We start from the raw sequence: 13,244 nt of genomic DNA, 5'->3' as shown, positions 1-13,244 counted from the left end.
TGAACATGAGACGTTTGAGAACTGGGAGGGAGGGAAGGAGAGGCGGAAAGAAACAACTTTAAATGTAAACGCATTCGCCAAGCTGCCAGCTGGCTTGGTTTGGAGAAGTGATTAAAGTGAAAAATGCCTCCTCCACGCTGGCCAATAGGGCGGCGGCGGCTTCAAGAGCCACACAAGGTGTGTGAAAGAGCCACATGTGGCTCCCAAGCCACAAGTTTGGCTACTCCTGCTTCAGACCAACACTGCTGACAGCCTGAATCTAAGTAACTCGACACTCACCTTCTCGAAGGCCGTGCTCCGTTCTCAAGGCAGCGGTCTCGTGAAGAGCCGGCGACAAGCATCAAACCCACACAAAGCATCCCACCCGCCCCGAAAAAACAACTTCACTTACTCAGCGATTCTCCTCGACAGCTCCATGCAGGATGGTTAGAATTGGCCGAGAACAGCACCAGCCCGCCCTTGGTCACATTCATGATGGGTCCTATTCCGTTGGGCGCCACACAAAACATCAAATCCCGCTTTGTCTTCCTCCTTTTATGACACTGTGAGAAGAGCAGAAGCACGTGAGCCGCGGAAGACACAGCTGGCAGTCGCAGGGGAAAGGCAAGGCACAACGCAGAGCACATTTCAACCCTGCCGCTGAAAGGATTGCGTCAGCCTGTGACCCGAAGGAACATGCGTAAGAACATAAGAGAAGCATGCTGGATCAGAACGATGGCCCACTGTAAGAACCTGCAGTCTCATGCTCAGTCCTGTTTTGAGAAAGAAGGAAGCGAGAGAAGAGGGAAGGAAGGAAGGAAGGAAGGAAGGAAGGAAGGAAGGGAGGGAGGGAGGGAGGGAGGGAGGGAGGAGGGAGGGAGGAGGAAGGAAGGAAGGAAGGAAGGAAGGGAAGGAAGGAAGGAAGGAAGGAAGGAAGGAAGGAAGGAAGGAAGGAAGGAAGGAAGGAAGGAAGGAAGGAAGGAAGGAAGGAAGGAAGGTTTTATATAAATATACATATATAGAGGATATATATAGAGAGAGGGAGAGAAAGAGAAGATAACAGAATGCAGCTCCTCTAATTTATGAAAGAGAAAGAGAGAGAAGAAAGAGAAAGAAGGAAGGAAGGTAGATTTTATATAAATATACATATAGAGAGGAGATATATAGATATAGATATATATATACAGAGAGAGAGAGAGAGAGAAGATAACAGAATGCAGCTCCTCTAATTTATGAAAGAGAAAGAGAGAGAAGAGAGAGAAGGAAGGAAGGTAGATTTTATATAAATATACATATAGAGAGGAGATATATATATAGAGAGAGAGAGAGAGAGAAGATAACAGAATGCAGCTCCTCTAATTTATGAAAGAGAGAGAAGAAAGAGAGAGAAGGAAGGAAGGTAGATTTTATATATATATATATATATATATATAGAGAGAGAGAGAGAGAGAGAGAGAGAGAGAGAGAGAGAGAGGAGAGAGAGAGAGAGAGAGAGAGAGAGAGAGAGGAGAGAGAGAGAGAAGATAACAGAATGCAGCTCCTCTAATTTATGAGACACCCACTTCTCTTTGGTAGCTTACGTCTCCAGCCTGAAGCCCATCTCCAAAGGCAGAGAAAAAGTCCACAAGCAACGCTGCTTCATGCTCTTATATCAAAGTCCACCAGAAGTTTATATTAAAGATTTCTCACCGATGTCACTCAGTCCTTTGGCCAATGACAGCTACACCTAGCTTCCTCCTCAGAAAACTGCTTCTTCAGAGTTTGCTCCCCAGTGGGTTGAATTCCTCGGGGTTCTTCCTGAGCTGCTCTGGACCAGCTAATTAATTGCAGCGCCCACAGAAACGTGATAAGGAGGGAAATACCCAAGCCTCGCCCCCCTCCCTTAAGGGAGCCTGGATCCCCGAAGCAACTCAGGTCAGGTTGCAGCTCAAATACCAAAAGGAGATCTAACTACAATTGGTACTTCCATAAGCCGATCGGGTCAAACACAGTGTCCAAAACCCAGGTACCATCAGGAGTTCCACCAGCAGAACCAGAACTCCAGAAGCCCTCCCACTGTCCCCATCCACAGCACCAAGAAGACAGAGCATTACTGCCCCAGACATAACATAACAACACAAGAGAAGCCATGTCGAATCAGGCCAATGGCCCATCCAGTCCAACACTCTGTGTCACACTCTGGCCAAAATCCAAGACCAGAACTCCAGCAGCTCTCCCACTCTTGCTCCTGCGCCACTCAGCTGTTAGGTTTAAATGGCTCCGAACAGCCGAACTGGACAAAAGTCCAGTAACTGTTCAGGGAAGGCACCTTCCCCAAACATCATTTTGGGGGCTCCAAACTGGTCCAAGTTTCTGCCAAATTTTGGTTTGTGAGCCAGTTGTGCCCATCCCCAGCTGTGGAAATGCATTCCACATGCTAATGAGTCTTTGGGTGAAGAAGGACTTCCTTTTCTCTGCTCTAAATGTAGTGTTGTAATCTCCTCCTTTATGCAGGGATTAGGTCAGAGACCTGCAGGGCACCTTTGGAATTTTGACACGAGGCACTGAGCGCAACAGGAAAAATGGCTGCCGTAAGAGGCGGAGCCATCCACACAATACGAGGGAGTGCAGTTATGCGTAAGGCAAACAGTGGCTCTTCACCATTTCAGGCAGAGGCTCAGTTTAAGACAGGGGTGGCCAAACTTGCTTCGTGTAAGAGCCACACAGAATAAGACATGAACGTCAGATGTTTGAGAGGAAGGGAAGGGAAGGAGGGGGAAGGGAGGGGGAAGGAAGGAGGAGAGGAGAGGAGAGAGAGGAGAGGAGAGGAGAGGAGAGGAGAGGAGAGGAGAGGAGAGGAGAGGAGAGGAGAGGAGAGGAGAGGAGAGGAGAGAGAAAGAAAGAAAGAAAGAAAGAAAGAAAGAAAGAAAGAAAGAAAGAAAGAAAGAAAGAAAGAAAGAAAGAAAGAAGAAAGAAAGAAAGAAAGAAAGAAAGAAAGAAAGAAAGAAAGAAAGAAAGAAAGAAAGAAAGAAAGAAAGAAAGAAAGAAAGAAGGAAAGAAAGAAACCGTAACTTTTAATGTGTTCTCCAAGCCACCAGTTAGTTTGGCTTGGCGAAATGATTTAAAGAGAGAAATGCCTTCGCCAAGTTGGCTGAGGGGTATTGAGAGCTTCAAGAGCCACATAATATATGTGAAAGAGCCACCCCTGGTTTAAGAGGATGCCTTACAAAAGGAACTTATTTTCTTGCATGTACTTTTGGGCCACCCAGTGACAAACCTTTGTGCTGGGGGTAGGGGGGGCAGGTGCTGTTGAAACACCTTCTTAAAAATCAGCAAGGCCGCTGCACTCTCCAGTGGCCAGGCAGAAGAACTGTGGGGCAAAAGCCTCCCCTGGCCTGGCCCGCTTTCTGGAAAAATCTGAAGGGCAACCCAGAAGGTGTGGGGGGAGGGGAGGGGATCACCATGGAAGGGAACCCTGGATGGGAGCAACGTGGAGGTTGCCAACTTCTCCAGCCGATGGTTGTAGCTGCTACCTCTGGAGAGCCAATCGACAGCCAGTAGCAGGCCCAGGGCACAGCTCAAAACTTCCCCTAGCAATATCTCCCCCCCCCCCCCCGCAGCTACTGCTCGAGGCACCGCTCGAGCCCAGCCGTGATTTCCTCCAATCTGTCGGCAGCTCAGGATAACGAATCAACCACCTCTGAGAGCCAGTTTGGTGTAGTGGTGAAGTGTGCGGACTCTTATCCGGGAGAATCAGGTTTGATTCCCCGCTCCTCACTTGCAGCTGCTGGAACGGCCTTGGGTCAGCCATAGCTCTTGCCGAGTTGTCCTTGAAAGGGCAGCTTCTGTCATAGCTCTCTCAGCCTCACCTACCTCACAGGGTGTCCGTTGTGGGGGAGGAAGGGAAAGGAGATTGCGAGCCGCTCTGAGACTGATTCAGAGAGAAGGGCGGGGTATAAATCTGTGGCCTTCTTCTTCTCGTTATTCTTCCTGACTCCCGTAACCCAGACCATAAGCAATTCCAGGGTGCCTGGCTCCCAGACAACTAATTTCTAATCTGCTTTAGCTCCCCAAAAAATACACTTACAAATAGCAATGCGACAGACGAAGCTGCTCAGCAAATTTGGCACGGGGCGGTAAAAGCCTCTTCCTCTCAGCTCCCACGTAGCCGTGACGTTGCCACTCACATTCTTTGACCCCAAACCTTTACCTGTGGAAAGAGCAGAAAGTGCATCGCTGTTAAGAAACACGTAAGCGCACGCAAAGCCTGTCGGAATTCAGTGCTCTGTCTCCCTCCCGATATAATCACCCTCATTTGAAGCTTTAAAGGCGTGTATTTTGGAACAATGAAATAGTTAAGTTGAATAGTAGGTCTCCAGACAGCTTCAGACAAGAGGGAGAAGGAGGAGAAGGACTGCAGATTTAAAACCCGCCCTTCTCTCTGAATCACAGACTCACAGCGGCTTACAATCTCCTATATCTTCTCCCCCCACAACAGACACCCTGTGAGGTGGGTGGGGCTGAGAGAGCTCTCCCAGAAGCTGCCCTTTCAACGTGAGACCGAGAGCAATGGCTGACCCAAGGCCATTCCAGCAGCTGTAAGTGAAGGAGTGGGGAATCAAACCCGGTTCTCCCAGATAAGAGAGCTCTGGCTGACCCAAGGCCATTCCAGCAGGTGCAAGTGGGAGGAGTGGGGAATCCAAGCTGGTTCTCCCAGATAAGAGAGCTGTGGCTGACCCAAAACCATTCCAGCACCTGCAAGTGGAGGAGTGAGGAATCAAACCTGGTTCTCCCAGATAAGAGAGCTATGGCTGACCCAAGGCCATTCCAGCAGCTGCAAGTGGAGGAGTGGGGGAAGCAAACCCGGTTCTCCCAGATAAGAGAGCTCTGGCTGACCCAAGGCCATTCCAGCAGCTGCAAGTGGAGGAGTGGGGAATCAAACCGGTTCTCCCAGATAAGAGAGCTCTGGCTGACCCAAGGCCATTCCAGCAGCTGCGAGTGGAGGAGTGGGGAATCAAACCTGGTTCTCCCAGATAAGAGAGCTCTGGCTGACCCAAGGCCTTTCCAGCAGGTGCATGTGGAGGAGTGGGGAATCAAACCCGGTTCTCCAGATAAGAGTCCACACGCTTAACCTCTACACCAAACTGGCTCTCGGTGGAGGAGTGGGGGAAGTTAAGGTGTTAAGAAAAAGCAAGGCAGATCTGAGAAATGTGTTTGCTGAGCTCCTCCAGGTTCTTCCGCTGCACCAGTACTAGCCACATTCCAATGAAACCAAAGTCCTCACGGAGATCCTTCTGCCCGCTATCAGCACCAGCTCACCTTAGCGCAAAAGCGTCATGCTCAGAGTACAGCAACCTGGCCAAAACAACCAAAATCTGCTCATGCTGCAGCTCCGTGCAAACTGCCGCCTTCCAGCTAAAGACACTTGCGATGATGAAAATTTTGGTGCCTCTATCTCAAAAAACAGCCCCCCAAAGCCCCAGATACACGTGGATCAGTTCTCCATTATATCATATGGGAATCATTCTCCATAGGGCAGGGGTGTCAAACATGAGGCCGAATCAGGCCCCTGGAGGGCTTCTATCAGCCCCCCCAAGCTCTTATCTGCGTCCTTCTTCCCCTCTCTTGCTTCCTTCTGCACCACAGCTTGCTTTGCCAGGCTTGCTCAATCGCACAGGAGCTACGGAGCAAAGCCTCTATTTCTCACATTGGTTGAGGCTCCTCCCCCTCCTGGTCCTCTGGAGAGGGAGGGAAAGAGCCCGTTTCCTTTTCCCAGTTCCCAGGATCCCCTGAGAGAAATACAAAGGAAGCACCTTTAAGACCAACAAGTGCTAATGTTTTAAGCATGTTTTACTTTAAGGGTTTTTTTAAAAATAAAATAAAATAAAAAATCTTTAGTCGAGTTTGCCTGTGTCCTTTTAAAAGTTCATATCTCTGCTAGCTAATCTTAAATAGGTACACATACGGCCCGGCCCGACACAGCCCGGCCTGACCCGACGAGGTCTCATTAGTGTCAGATCCGGCCCCCATAGCAAATGAGTTCGACACCCCTGCCATAGGGGATAATGAAGCCCCCAGCAGATATTCCCACCCCCCCTGCTTTCTGATGACCCTGTAGGGGGGGGGGGAGGGCCTCCAAAACAGGGCATCCCCTGCCCCCACCTCGGGATTGAACAACACAGATTGCTGGTGAACACGTCTTAAAGACCACTTAAACCCTTTGCAAACCAAAGTCGATTATATTCATAGAACGCATCAAAAGAGCACGTTGTGCTTCTCGTGCGTTGCATGCATCATTCATATCATTGCACTTAGGACATAAACCCTTATCGAAGTTCTTAAAGCCACAGTCCCCGCGCGCTTCCAATTGGTGTGTCCTGCAGTCTCCCGCCCCACGATTTTAAATATCCAGCACCAAATCCAGTGGCCAGCTTTTCTTCTCCGATGGGTGATGTTACCAGGTAGCACTTGCAGACTGTAAAGCGGCTGTATGTCTTTCAAAAAACAGGCGGCAACATGAATCCTAGGTTGCCTTCGTGTTTCTGTAAGCCTTCTTCTCGGCCGCAACTAAGATCGGAAACCGGCGCTTCTTAAAAGTCCTTACTCGGCTTTACACAGCTCTCAGTCACTCATCGTAACACTATGAAACAGAGATATTGGGGGGGGGGGGGGAACGGTGTTCAGTGGTAGAGCATCTGCTTGGGAAGCAGAAGGTCCCAGGTTCAATCCCCGGCATCTCCAAAAAAGGGTCCAGGGAAATAGGTGTGAAAAACCTCAGCTTGAGACCCTGGAGAGCCGCTGCCAGTCTGAGAAGACAATACTGACTTTGATGGACCAAGGGTCTGATTCAGTAGAAGGCAGCTTTGTATGTTCATATATTCATGGGAGGAATGGTGTCCCAGTGGTAGAGCATCTGCTTGGTAAGCAGAGGGTCCCAGGTTCAATCCCCGGCATCTCCAACCAAAAAAGGGTCCAGGCAAGTAGGCATGAAAAACCTCAGCTTGAGACCCTGGAGAGCCACTGCCAGTCTGAGGAGACAATACTTTGATGGACCCAGGTCTGATTCAGTAGAAGGCAGCTTCATATGTTCAGAATTCTAGACAAAATTTCTAAGGGAGGGACGGTGGCTCAGTAGTAAGCAGAAGGTCCAGGTTCAGTCCCCGGCATCTCCAAAAAAGGGTCCAGGCAAAGAGGCGTGAAAACCTCAGCTTGAGACCCTGGAGAGCCGCTGCAGTCTGAGAAGACAAGACTGACTTTGATGGACCAAGGGGGGATCTGATTCAGTAGAAGGCAGCTTCAGAGGTTCATATTTAAATTGTGATGACTACAGGGCACAGTAATTGCCCCAAATATATGTGGACTGTGACCTTAAGAACTTTGATAAGGGTTTATGTTCCAAATGCAATGATATGAATAATGCATGTAATATATGAGAAGCACAATGGGCTCTTTTGATGTGTTCTATGGATATAATCAAATTTGGTTTGCAACGGATTGAAGTCAGGGGTGCCGAACTCGTTTGTTATGAGGGCCGGATCTAACATAAATGAGGCCTTGAGGGCTGGGCCATGTGTGTACCCATTGAATATTAGGTAGCAGAGATATAAATTCCATAAAGAACACAGACAAACACAAATATATATATTTTTAAAACTTAAAACATGCTTAAAATGTTGGCGCTTGTTGGTCTTAAAGGTGCTTTCTTTGTATCTCTCCCACGGGATCCAGGGAACTGAACAAAGGAAGTTCTGGCTCTTTCCTTCCTTCCCCAGGGGACCAAGAGGGGGAGGAGCTTCAGCCAATAGAAGGAAGAGAGGCTTAGCTCTGCTGTGCAATTGAGAGCCCGGCAAAGCAAGCTATTCCTCCCCCCCTTCCTCCCCAAGGGAGGAGCCTCAGCCAATGGAGAAAACAGAGCTTTGCTTGCTCTGTAGCTCCTGTGCGATCGAGCAAGCCTTGCAAAGCAAGCTGTTCCGCAGAAGGAAGCAAGAGAGAGGGAGAAGGAAACAGAAGACAGCCAGTTGCTCGGGGGCCTGATAGGAGCCCTCCGAGGGCCTGATTCAGCCCCCGAACTGCATGTTCGACACCTCTGATTGAAGTGGTCTTTAAGACTTTTTCACCAGCCATCTGTGTTGTTCAATCCATCTGCGGTGGTTCCCTGTGCGTATGTACACCAACCTGGGGAATTGGCAACCCCATCCCTAGCAGATGAACCAAATTGTTTTCCCTGGACTAAATCCCAGACATTTAATGTAACAGAGTTATCCAGTGGGGGTCCTGAACCCCAGAGGCTTTCGGAGGCGGGGGGGGGGCAGGGAGAGAACCCAAAAGCAAGCCGTCCTAATTGTTTGACAAACAGCAGATTCCCAAAGGGCCATGCTCCCAGCCAGAGCTATTGCGGCCTGTTACGCCATTGTTGTTGTGCTGAAGGATAATGGAGAGCAGCCGGATGCCATCAGCCCAAGCAGCCGATGATGCGCACTCCCTTCTGACAATGAACACAAAAGTTCTCTCTCCTGCCCTTGCCTAACAGGACAGCACCTAACCCTCCACCCCCCTCCACCCCAAAAAAAATCCCTTTATGTTTTTCTTGGGGAAAGGGTGGTTGCTGTTAGAAAGCACCAAGAAGATTCCCCCTCCCAAATCTTTTGTTGTTAGGGGAAAGGAGAGAAAATTCTAACACCCACAAGCCTTCTCGGTGACTTTAAAAAACCTTTTTGTTCAGCTGATGGGGAAGGAGGGGGGAGCCTTTGAACGGAACGTTTAAAAAGACAAATATCTGGTTTATAATTACAGAAATGTTTAAGAGAATGTGGTTAAAGCCATCAGCTTCGGAGGAGGGGGGGAAACGAAGGGTGCGTTTCACGCTGCGCTACACAACGTGTTTTGCAACTGGATTTTTTGCTATTCTTACGCAGTAAACATCCAGTTGCAAAATGCATTATTTAGTGCAGCGTGCATGCACCCTAAGACAAAACCAAAGGCAAGCGAGGCTTAAATTCTCCCCTGCGTGTGAACTAGAATATGTATGCCTGCTTTTGCATGCCCCTTTGTACGAAGAGAAAGATGGGAGATGAAGACATCGCCGCCTATACAGTTCACTCCCCAAAACAACATTCCCACCCCACCTTTCCCTGGAAGCATGCGATACAATACAGGATTTTAAACACAGACATGTGAAAGTACCTTATTACAATTCCTTCCTTACGTCCAGTAGAAAAGAACGGGCGTCCGGTAACACCTTAAAGGCTAACACAATTTGTGGCAGCGTGTGAGCTATCGCGAAGTCACTGCTCCCTTCTGTTTCGTACGGGATGCAATGCATTCCATCCCTGAGGAGAAGGCAATAAGCACGCCTGGTCCCCATTGTTCGAAACGAGAGAGCCCCAGTCTCCCCCACCCCATGCAATTACAGAGTAAGTCTGCAACAAAAACTAACAGAATTGTGCCCCCCTCCCCAATGATTCTCAGGAAAGACGGGAACACATACATGCATACCACTGTGTTATTTCAATATTTCTGTATAGTTTAGTACCGACTGCATTTAAGGATGCGTCCCTCATTAATCTCAGCGGCTTCCAAACAACAGTAATATGCAATAAAAATTTAGCAGGAGTCTAGCTGTACCAAAGGGCGCCCGATGTTCATTCCGGCTTCACTGCTTTTGGTAGGTTGGAATGATATTTAATTTGGCAACAGCGGGTGCCCTGAGAAGACACTTGTGTTTCTACGTTCCACCTCTTCGCTCCCCCCCCCCCCATCTTAAAGGAGACAGCCTAAGCAAGACTTCTCAGAACTCACTTCCTTTTTTAAAAAAAGGCAAATAAATGCACTGTTCTGTTTCCTGATTCCCACTCCCCATTCCTCCTATCCTTGAAGACAAGCTCACGGGTGCAAACGTTCACCTAACTGTTCAGGGCTGTACATTTTGTGTGTTAGAAAAGCAAAACCCAACTTCAAATTTTACAAAAATAATGAGACATGCATATATATTATACAGTAAAAACAATAAGCTTTAAATTAAAAAACAGGGAGGTGTAGTCAAAGAACGCAAAGTTTAAAAAGGGTTGTATATATTAGCAGTGATCCTTCAATTAGGAGGTAGATAAGTGTTTTATATATACTAAACATTAAGACAATAATAAATTTTAAATAAAAAAATGGCTAGATTAAGTGCACCATATGTTGCACGTTAAAAAATCAACTATGAACTTTAAATGGAAGATGGGTAAGTGTTGTATATATTAATCCTTAAGAAAATAATACACTTTACATATGAGATGGATAGTTGTGTTGTTTGTGTTTCACATTAAGAAATCAAGTATAAACATTAAATCAAAACAGATAAGTGTTGTATACAATGTACTTTAAGAAAATGAAAATAAACTTCTAATCCAACAATAGAGAAGTATTGCATCTATCAATGTATAACTGTATACCAAGTAAACAAACCTCAAATAAAATTAAAATTATATCGCATTATATCTTAAGAAAACAAAAATAATCTTTCAACTAAATGACAGATTAAGAGCTGCCTATATTAATGTATTTGTTACATACTAAAGAAACAATGATTTTTAAAAAAAAAAATAGGTGAGGATGGGTAGATGATAGATAGACAGACATTTTCAACTGGTCTTTTATTGTTCATTGTTTTTAATCATGTAACCCGCCTTGAACCTGTTCTATGGGAAGGGCAGGCTAAAAATTAAATACGTAAATAAAGAGAGACAGACAGATAGATATTACACATGATAGATTAGATAGGTAAGAGGTTTGTTGTTTTCTTGGTATACAATTATACATTGATAGATGCAATACTTCTCTATTGTTGGATTAGAAGTTTATTTTCGTTTTCTTAAAGTACATTGTAGACGATAGGCAGATGATAGATAGACAGACAGACAGACAAGATAGATATTACAAGTTATACCATGAGAGAGCAATAAGCATTCAATGAAAAGATAAACTCCTAAGTGCTTTATAAATAATAAATTAAAGAAAACAACAATGAGCTTTCAGGGAGAGGCATTTCAATGTTGTAGATTACATCTTATGAAAACAATGAACATTAAACAAAAGGCAGATAAGCATTACATACTATGCAAAACAAGAAAGAATCTCATTTAAAAAAAATTGATTAGTTGATTGGGGGGGGGGGGTTCCTTTTCATCCTGAAAAGATAAACTCCTAACTGCAGACAGACAGATAAGATAGATATTACAAGTTATACCATAAGAGAGCCATAAGCATTCAATGAAAAGATAAACTTCCTAAGCGCTTTATAACCAATACATTAGAGAAAACAACAATGAGCTTTCAGTGAGAGGCATTTCCATGTTGTAGATTACATCTTATGAAAACAATGAACTTTAAACAAAAGGCAGATAAGCATTACATATTATGCAAAACAAGAAAGAATCTCATTTTAAAAAAAAATTGATTAGTTGATTGGAGGGGGGGGGGCTCCTTTTCATCCTGAAAAGATAAACTCCTAAGTGCAGACAGACAGACAAGATAGATATTACAAGTTATACCATAAGAGAGCCATAAGCATTCAATGAAAACATTTAACTGTATAATATATTTGCATTCAATGAAAAGATTTTACTGTATAATATATATATGCACGTCTCATCACTTTTGTAAAATCTGAAGTTGGGTTTTGCTTTCCTAACGCACAAAAGCGCTTTATAAACAATACATTAAAGAAAACAACAATGAGCTTTCAGTGAGAGGCATTTCAATGTTGTAGATTACATCTTAGGAAAACAATGAACTTTAAACAAAAAAGGCAGATAAGCATTGCATACTATGCAAAATAAGAAAGAATCTCATTAAAAAAAAATTGATTAGTTGATTGGAGGGGGGGGGCTCCTTTTCATCCTGAAAAGATAAACTCCTAAGTGCAGACAGACAGACAAGATAGATATTACAAGTTATACCATAAGAGAGCCATAAGCATTCAATGAAAACATTTAACTGTATAATATATATGCATTCAATGAAAAGATTTTACTGTATAATATATAAATGCACGTCTCATTACTTTTGTAAAATCTGAAGTTGGGTTTTGCTTTCCTAACGTACAAAAGCGCTTTATAAACAATAACATTCAAGAAAACAACCCTGAGCTTCCAGGGAGAGGCGTTTCAGTGTTGTAGATTACATCTTAGGAAAACAATGAAATTTAAACAAAAAAGGCAGATAAGCATCACATACTATGCAAATCAAGAAAGAATCTCATTTTTTTAAAGATAAACTCCTAAGTGCAGACAGACAGATAAGATAGATATTACAAGTTAAGCATTGCATACTATGCAAAACAAGAAAGTATCTCATTTTAAAAAAAAGATTGATTAGTTGATGGGGGGGGGCTCCTTTTTATCCTGCGCCCCCTCCCCAAGCCAAGCTGCCAGACCCCCCCCCCTTCCCCCAAACCAAAGTGGCCACTGGAGCTTCCACCCCTCCCCCCCCCGCCCTCCATATCCCATGGGCGACCCCCCCCCAGTAAAGAAGCCCCCTCCATCTCTCAACTACGGGAGAAAAGCGGCCCAGGGAGCCCCCACCCCGAAAACAAGGCCAAGACCCCCAGGGGACCCTCCCCGCCAAAGGGGGCCTACTCTCTTCCCCTTGCCTTCCCGGACCCCGCCCCTCCGTTACCTGCCCCGCCGCCGCCCTCAGCCCCTCAGCGGCCACGGATCCCACGCGAGGCCGCGGCTCGGCCCGGCGCCGCTAGGCCCCGCCTCCTCCCAAAATGGCGGCGGCGCCACTGCGAGGGAGGCCGCTGAGGGGGAAGGCGGGGCGGGAAGGGCGGCCCCCCCTCGGGCTCTCCTCCTCGGCCGGGGAAGGGGCGCGCTGCCCTCCGCCTCCTGACACGCGGGCTGCCCGTTCCTCACGTTCTGACTCGCGGGTTCCCGTCCAAGCGAGGCGGGGAGGCAGACGTGCGCCTTGAGAGAGGGCTGCATCCGGGGGGGCCAAGCTTGCCTCACGCAGAATGGACAGCAGATGTTTGAGAGCCGCCAGGGAGGGAAGGAGGGGTGTAAAGGAAGCAACTTTTAACTTTTAATGCATTCCAGGCATTGGAGAAGGCATTCAACGTAAAAGTTGCTTTCTTTCCACCTCTCCCTCTATTTCCTTCCCCCCCCCCTCCGTGTCTTGCGGCTCTCAAACGTCTGACATTTATTCTATGTGGCTCTTAGGTTAAGCAAGTTTGGCCACTCTTGGGATAGAGTTTGGGGAAGCGAAGGCCCTTAGCGGGGTAAAATGCCCCAGAGTCCCACTTCTAG

The 13,244-nt window shown here is 46.5% G+C and overlaps 1 long non-coding RNA gene across 1 annotated transcript; it reads right to left on the bottom strand.

Annotated features, from left to right (window-relative positions):
• Window positions 1-364: 364 nt before the first annotated feature.
• On the bottom strand, window positions 365-12,726 carry LOC132588476 (uncharacterized). The gene is made up of 3 exons (XR_009556506.1): window positions 12,619-12,726; window positions 4,046-4,168; window positions 365-542 (listed from the first exon to the last, which is right to left on the bottom strand). It is a non-coding gene; the product is annotated as an uncharacterized LOC132588476 (long non-coding RNA).
• Between the last annotated feature and the right edge of the window lie 518 nt (window positions 12,727-13,244).

The sequence above is a fragment of the Heteronotia binoei genome, chromosome 20 (genome assembly GCF_032191835.1).
Source record: "Heteronotia binoei isolate CCM8104 ecotype False Entrance Well chromosome 20, APGP_CSIRO_Hbin_v1, whole genome shotgun sequence".
In the NCBI taxonomy this organism is placed as follows: Eukaryota; Metazoa; Chordata; class Lepidosauria; order Squamata; family Gekkonidae; genus Heteronotia; species Heteronotia binoei.
The sequence above is the reverse complement of the archived record's forward strand: the minus strand, read 5'-3'. Positions and strand labels throughout refer to the sequence as shown.